The following is an 8585-nucleotide window of genomic DNA, read 5'->3' as shown; positions in this document are numbered from 1 at the left end:
TCCAGGCTTGTCACGTTCCTCTTGTTCCCTGTCAATTCTGTGTTTCTGACCACAGGGAACCACAACGCCCAGCCCAGGCGTCCAGTTCACAGCTCCACCCTGCACACTGCGGTCCATGCAGCTGGCACAGGTTGTACGGTGGTTGGCCCCACTTCAGGTCTCCTATTGTGTTGAGACTGGATCCCCACAGATGCTGAAGCCCAGAAGGCCCAACCAAGTTTCCTGTGATCCTGTGGGCCCTGTTGTGGACAGTTGACTTCATATTTAAACTCCGCTGGCCCAGTTTTCCAACATTTCATCCTTCCTCCAGGTCATCCCTATGTGCCTGAACTACTAAGAGTCTTGATGCCTCCCACTGAACTTGGTATAATCAGCGGGAGAATGCTTTAAGAACCTGAGCAGCTCATTCAGAGGAAACGTCAGAAACATGTGGAAGTTGTCAGAAAGCAGGTTGAAAGATGCACTCACTCATGCATTTATTCATTTGTTAAATATTTATTGAGCACCTAGGTGGGCTAGACAGACCCAGCATCATGGGCCTATGACCTGTGCCGTCCTTGAGGGTCCCACGCTCAGAAGGGCCCTGTGCTTGGATTAATGCTTTGCTGTTTCCATCTTGAAGTTCTTAATAATTTTTTGGTTGAATATGTGTTTTGTAAGTGAAGTCTGATGGGACAATGGAGCACGCGCGTGAGCAGAGGAATTACACACAACGTGTGTGTCTACATCTTTCCTTGCTGCCTCATTTCCATATAGCATATGTAATGCCCACGAGTGCAGAACTCCGATGGACCCACAATGGACGGGAGTGCAGTGAGACTCAAAGCCAGCGCACAGTAAGTGTGTTACATCCAGGACAAAGTATGCAGGGGTGCTGACAGCCCCAAGAGGCCACACTTCCCATTCAACCCAGACCTTGCTTCAAACACAGAAAGAAGGCATTGGTGTTCTAAGAACCATGGATGATCAAGGAGCCTTATCATATCCTTTCTCAGTTTTGTTTCACTGAAAATGATGATACAGAAAGGGAAAGACAGCTCCTTTTCCTTTCAGCCATTCCGTACTCATCAGCAGGCTGAGGGCAGGTGGCATTGGTAGAATGTGCCTATAGAAAGAAGCGAGTTAAAGTCATTGAGTTAGCTGTGTGCAGCATTTCTACTATTCTGGTGAGAATATACACATGCATGTGCGAGCTACGAAATACAAACTGTAATTCTGATGATTCCACATATGTATTAAATGCACTTATATTTGCACTTAAAGTTGGCAATAAACAATATAAAGATGAATGGAAAAATTCATCCTAACAAATTACTTTAAACTTTTCTTAGAACATCTTAAGTAGCAAATAAAAACACCATGACAAATCAAGAGAGAGAATGTGGAAGGAAAACACTTTGTATTTTAATGCTTTTAATAGTACTTCTATCTTACTTTTTGAACAAGGAGTCCTGCTTGACAATTTGCGTGGGCCCCACAAATTAGGTGGCTGGACCTGGAGCCAGGCACTGTGCTAGGAAACAGGAGTATAACGATGGACAAGTAAGACACAGACTCTGCCCTCCTGGAGTTTACATACAGAGGGTAATTACATAATAACAATTGTTATAAGAGGTACAAAGGAAAGGTACAGGTGTTATGAGAATATATAAATGAAAGAACTTGCTGTGGTGGGCATTGCTAATTGTCTACTCAACAGCCCTTCTCCTTTGCCAGCAAAATTCACCTCCTTTGGAGACTAAAACTGCCAGACCCCACTTCCCTAGCATATGGAGAATGGGCACGTGATGAAACCCTGCCCAAGTGCTATCTGGGTGGTAGTCTGCAGTGACAGGGCACTTTGGGGAAAGATTTTCCTCCCTGATAAAGAGAGAAACATGCAAGGAGAAAACACTTCCCTTCTTTGCTACTTTAGACATTGTTGAGTGAGGACATGATGCTTGTAGCTGTGGTAGCCACCTTGTGACCATGAGGGGAAAGTCAAGACAACGGCAGAAAGCTCACCCAGCACTCTCACATAACTTTGAACCTATGAGTCAATCCAGAACTGCGTGTCTATAGAGTTCTTGTAAGGTAAGGAAAAGTAAATTCTTGTTGTTAAAGACATTTTTCGTTGGGTATTCTTTGCTTGCAGCCAAGACCTCCAAACTGATACAAATGATCTAGTCTGGGTGACCAGGGAGCTTCCCCTGAGAAAGTGACATTTCATATACACCAAGGGATGATCAGGAATTAAGTTTTCAATGATTTGAGAGAATAGAGTCCCAGGCAGACAGAATAAATGCATTTGAAGCCCCTAAATCAGGAGGGTGCTTGGTGTGTTCCAGAAACTAAGATCCCGAAGTGTATGTGCTGAAGACCAGAGTAGATGGTCAGCGTCCTGGACCGGATTCCAGGACTCGCCAGCAGACAGATGACTCCACCCTTTTCCTTCTGCAGAATTCGATAAGCTCGTTGCTGCTACCCTATAAACTGTCCGAGAAATCTGCAGCCCCAGCCCTCCTGCGCCAGCTTCCCACAGCAAGCTGGCGGCACACGTTTCCTTTGCAGTTTCCCTTGGCAGTCCCACCTGTGGGGAGCGGTTGCCTCGTCTGCATGTAGTCGCCGCAGTGACGCAGAGTTAGCGGAATTTTCAGCCAACTGTAAACCCTTTGGCACGAAACCCTCCTTGTCCTGATAAATAAGCAAAACGCCGTGAAGGCGGCAGAGAGTAAAATCCGTGGAGGCGTGCATCAGTAGGGTATACTTTAAAATATTCTTAGGAAAGACTTGGATGATTCCCCAAATGATAAAAATAATGAGAGGAGCAAAGTCGTCAGGAGTGTTTGCATAACTGCAGTGTTAATCGTTAAAACCCAATCAGCCTCCATGGCCAAGGTGTGGCCTAGGTGCATGACGATTCCCACAATAATGCCACCTCAAGGAAGGAGGCCCTCAGAGCAATTATCATCATCGTGTTTACGAAGGTATCATCGTGGGCATCGGAGTCAGTGACAAGACCGGGGAGAGCCGAGATTTAAAAACAGACAGTTCCCTCCAAGGCCCATTTAAACTGCAATTACACCACAGTAGTGACTTTCTGTAATTTGTGGGAGGGAGGAAACCCTGCACCCTGTGTTAGAAACAAAAAGGAAAACAAGAAAAGAAGGAGACAGCATTTTAATTATGTTTTTAAAAAATTATCTGGCACCTGTCAGCATTATGGAAACATGATCTCATTAATCCTCATAATCGCCATATTAGTCTCATGGTTTCAAAGGGGAAATTGAAGTAATGGCATGTCTAAGTGGCTTGTCCACAGCACAAACCAACTGGAGAGATCAGGGAGATAAAACCAGCACTGTTGGGGCAGGCCCAGCGGCGTAGTGGTTAAGTTCGCATGCTCTCCTTTAGCGGCCCAGGGTTCGCCAGTTTGGATCCCGGGCGTGGACCTATGCACTGCTCATCAAGCCATGCTGTGGCGGTGTCCCACATAGAGCAACTAGAAGGATGTACAACTATGACATACACCTATCTACTGTGGCTTTGGGGAGAAAAAAGGAAAAAAGGAGTAAGAGTGGCAACAGATGTTAGCTCACGGCCAACTTCCTCAAAACAAAAACAAACAAACAAAAAACCCCAGCACTGCTGGTTTCATGAGTGGTTTTTCTCTTACCTTTTCTTCTGGTTTTTAAACCTTGACCCAGACTGGGAAGGAAATAAAAGAGAATGCACTGGGGCGAAAGCTGCTCTTGGCCTTGTAATGTTTGGGTGGAAATACCCAGCACGATTAGTCACCCAATAATATTCTAAAAAAGATCTCTGAACTTGCACTGGGTATTCCAGTGGATTTTCAAGGAAAATCCAATGAGAGTATCCACCTCGAGCTAGAACAGGCATTTGCAGTCTTCCTGTGTTAGTGTTCGCTCATGCTCATTCATTCATTCAACAAACATTGGTTGAGCACCTATTGTGTACCAGGCACAGTGCTAGGCACTAGGAATACAGCAGTGACTCGACCAGGCAGGGTTCTGCTCTCACAGAGCTCACTTTCCACAAGGAGGGAGATAGGCAATAAACGAGTAAGAAATAAATGCAGAAGAGAATACCAGGGAGTGGTGCCCACTAAAGGAAACAGAACAAGCAAAAGGAAAGAATGTGAGCTGGAGGATGGTGTTCCTTTGGATGAGGTAGCCAAGGAAGGAAACTGGAAAACATGAAATATGAGTGGAGACTTGTGGGAAAACTGGGGACAGATTCCTAGTGGAAAAGTCTGCAAGTGCAAAGGCCCTGAGGTAGGTACAAGAAAGGCAAAAAGACCTAGTGTGCCTGGATTGCAAGGAGATGGAGGGCAAGTGTAGAAATGCAGTTGGAGAATCATTCACTAGTCCATTCACAAAAGATTGAATACCACATACCCATCAATGCACTAGGTGCTGCTTCAGAGGAAAGTTCTACGCCTTCTCTTGTGGGCTCTTGTGCAAGATTCCCCAGAATTATAAAATTGAAGAGAGAAAATGCCCTGCCTAGTGGGTCTCTGTCTCCTGTTTCTCTCCTGCCTGTTCTGCAGTGAGGCGTTTAATGACCTTATTTGGCATTAATGTACTTTCATGGAAAAAACCCTAAGACATTATTCCATGCCTATTTTTCATGTAGTTTATGAAGTAGCAATGAAGACAGCACAGTTTGTTCCAGTGAGTCTCTAATAATCAAATGCTCTCTTACTTGGCATATTTTGGCCTCCACAAAGGCATTCTAATTGGGAGGATTTTTGCAAAATCAGCATTTAGTGTTCTGAGACACTCATTCAGCAAATACTTTGTTAGTATAATTGGCATCAATGTATAAAGTAATTTGAAGAGTGGTTCTGGAAAAACTCTCCAGCAGTCTCTGTATGCACCCTCACAAATGACACTGCAGAGGTCTCCGTTCACGTAGAATCAGCATGGATTTGTGCGTTTATGGATTTAGTTTCTGTGTATACATCCAAACCACTTAACTGAAATCCTGGATCCAAGCACATATATGACTGCTTTTTTCTGCTGTGGCCAAAGCTCTGATCATGTACTGAACCTCAGAAATCTCAAAAAGACTTGCAAATCAATTATGATTTTCTTCTTGTTTTTATTCTCTTTTGGTTTAGATTCACGGTCACTGGAGCCGCTGGGGGTACTGCAGGTACACCTCTAGTATTTTAGCCTAGCTGCATGGGAAGGTTTGCTAGGAGGCATTGAGGAAGGTCAAGATAGATGATTGGTTGGCACAGTTGATTTGCAGATATCAATGTACACTTTACTTTTTTAATGCTGCTTGAAAACAAATTATGTCTGTCTTGTTGGGATTACAGCTGTGAGAGAGTCATGTAACTTCATTATACAGTAAATTTGTTGATCTCCATCTCCCACTACTGTCAACACTTTGAGTAGACAGAGGCCGTATCTTATGCACAGCATCTAGTATATACTGCCTGGCATATCGTAGATGCTCATTAAATATTTGTAGAATGGATTCAATATTAACAAAAATAGGAATTACAGTGAATTAGTTATATTTAAGACAATTTTCTCTCTGTGTGTGATAAACCAATTTTTGAAATTTCCAATATATTCTCTTGTAATATTTCATTTTCTTTTTATTGTTAAAAATGGTTTTACATACAAATACAGATTTTACAAGTGTATCAACATGATGACATTATAACACTGTTTTCTTCATTCAGTCATTTTTTTCCTGCATTCATTTAGTGTCTTCCTCCCTCCACACTCCAGCCCTTCAGTCCTCTGCCCCAACCTCCAAATCACATCAATAACCCGGTAACGTGTGATTGGGTTGTTTCAGCATCGCCACTTATAAGCTGTGTGACCTTGGAGACGTTTAGTATGTTTTCTGTGACTCACTTTTCTTATCTGTAAAATGAAGATCATAAACCCTACCTCAAAGAGGTATGAGAATTAAATGAACAAGTATATGTGAAGGTCTTAGAAAAGTGTCTATCACCTGCTCGTGTACATAAAAATGGACTGGCTGTGGGCAGCAGGCTTCAGTTCCTCACCACTGGGCCTTTCCATAGGGCTGCTCCTGATGTGGCAGCTAACCTCCTGCAGAGTGAGTGGTCTGAGGGAGAGGGAGGAGGACCGGTGCCTTTTACCATCCAGTCACCAGTGTCTGTATTACACTTGTAAATATGTTCATATTGATTTTTAAATGGCTACATTTAAAATAGTTCCAAAGTTTCCAGTCTTGGTTAAAAGGTAACTGTTGTTTGGATATGTATTCACCAAGAGTTCTTACAAGATTTGTTTACAAGACGGTATATGCTACAAGGGTTTAATTTTATTTCTCCTTAATGGCTAGACAGTTAAATACACAAAATTAATTTTATAACCTCACTTTATTCTGAATTGAATTTGTATCTCTATCACTAACTTCTGTAACATGTAAATGCCCCCAATCTCAGTGGTTTAACGTTATAAAAGATTATTTCCTGTTGCTAACCTGCCCGGTGTGGGTGTTTATGGGTGGGACCTCTTCTGGGTTGCCTCTTCCAACCAGTGATTCAGGGATCCCAGCTCCTTCCATCTTGCAGCCTCTCCATCTTCAACATGAGGCTTCCAAGCCTCGTGGGTAGTCATGTTCAGCAGCCAGAAGTGGAAATGTACACGGGAAATCAAGCATGTAGGGTTTTTATGGGTCAAACTTGGAGGTGGTAAACAATATTTCCATGCTCATTTCGTAAGCCAGAGCCAGATGCATGGCCATCCCTACCTACAAGGGGGGATGGGAAAAATATTCCAGCTGTTTGTCAGTTTCTATGCTAATGCTGTATTGTTTTGATTATAACAACTTTATGGTATGTTCTGATATTTCTTAAAGAAAGTCACCTTTACTGGTTCTCTTTTTGTACTTTCTTTCCCTTTTGTTGGGCGTTATCCTTCTATGTGAAGTTTAAATCCATTTTATTCAATTCCAAAATCAAATGAAATAACTGCAGCAAAACTCTCTGTTGATTTGAATTGAAAATGTATTCAATTTAATATTATTTGTATAAGAGATGATGTGCATATGCTATTAAGTCTTTCCAACCAAGAACATGTAGCTTTTCCTTTTTTGGGGTATTGTTTTATGTGCTTCCTTAAGATTGGACCGTGCAAGAGACTGAAAAGGATCAGAAAGTTTCATGGCTGAGGTTTTTCTTTTCTTTTAAAATTGAAGTATAATTTACCTACCGTGAAATGGACAGATCTTAAACCCCTGTCAAGATACAGAACGTTACCAGCACCTCAGAAGGTTCCCTTGTGTCTCTGCTGATGAATCCTCACCACAAAGGTAACTGCTGTTCAGATTTTCAGTGCCGAAGGGTAAGTGGTGCTTATTCTTGAACTTTATGTAAATGGAATAATGCAGTATGTCCTTTTTTTGGTAAGATTTCTTTTGCTCCATGTGGAGAGTCAACTATGTTGTTACGTTTATCAGTTTGTTCCTTTGCATTACTGAGTAGTATTCCATTGTATGGATATACCACATTTGTTTATTCTTCACAGGTTGAATAACATTTGGGTTGTTTCAGTGTGTTGCTATTATGTTGAAAGCTGTTATGGACATTCATGTGCAAGTCTTTGTGTGTGCATATGTTTTTATTTCTCTTGAGAAAATACTTCAGAGTAGAATTCCTGGGTCATGGGATAGGTATGTGTTTAACTTTATGAGAAACTGACAAACAATTTTCCAAAGTGGTTGTGCCATTTTCCACTCCCATCAGCAATGTATTCTCCCCGTTAACAGTTGTTGCACTGTAGATTTATCTTTCTTTTGCTGGCTGTGAAGTTTTGGTAGATGTCCTTTATCAGGTGGAGAGAACTCTCTTCTGTTCCTAGTTTGTTGAGTGTTTTTGTAATGAAAGGGTGTTGGATTTTATCAAATGCTTTTTCTACGACTATTGATATAATCATGTGATTTTTGTCCTTTACTCCACTAATAAGGTGTACTACACTGATTTTCATATGTTGAACCAACCTTACATTCCTGGGATAAATTCCACTTGGTCATTGTTTTAAAATGTAGGTTTTAGGGGCCGGCCCCGTGGCTTAGCAGTTAAGTGCGCACGCTCCGCTACTGGAGTCCCGGGTTCAGATCCTGGGCGCGCACCGACGCACCGCTTCTCCGGCCATGCTGAGGCCACGTCCCACATACAGCAACCAGAAGGATGTGCAACTATGACACACAACTATCTACTGGGGCTTTGGGGGAAAAAAAAAGGAGGAGAATTGGCAATAGATGTTAGCTCAGAGCTCGTCTTCCTCAGCAAAAAAAGGAGGATTGGCACGGATGTTAGCTCAGGGCTGATCTTCCTCACAAATAAATAAATAAATAAATAAATAAATAAAACTGTTTTAAAATGTAGGTTTTATGATTATTCAGGAGTGGCGAGGCCAACAGATCCAGAGATGATTGCCATTGAGAAGATAGTTTGTCACTCACAGCTCTGAAGAAGAGGAGGCAAGCTATGCCAAGGGGCTTGGGGGAGCCCATGGGGGAAGCACCAGTGTCTGTCAGGATTCAAAGGGAGCAAGGGGAAAATGTGGGCAAGAATCTTTATTGTGGTTTCC

This window comes from Diceros bicornis, chromosome 17 (assembly GCF_020826845.1).
Source record: "Diceros bicornis minor isolate mBicDic1 chromosome 17, mDicBic1.mat.cur, whole genome shotgun sequence".
NCBI lineage: Eukaryota > Metazoa > Chordata > Mammalia > Perissodactyla > Rhinocerotidae > Diceros > Diceros bicornis.
The sequence above is the reverse complement of the archived record's forward strand: the minus strand, read 5'-3'. Positions refer to the sequence as shown.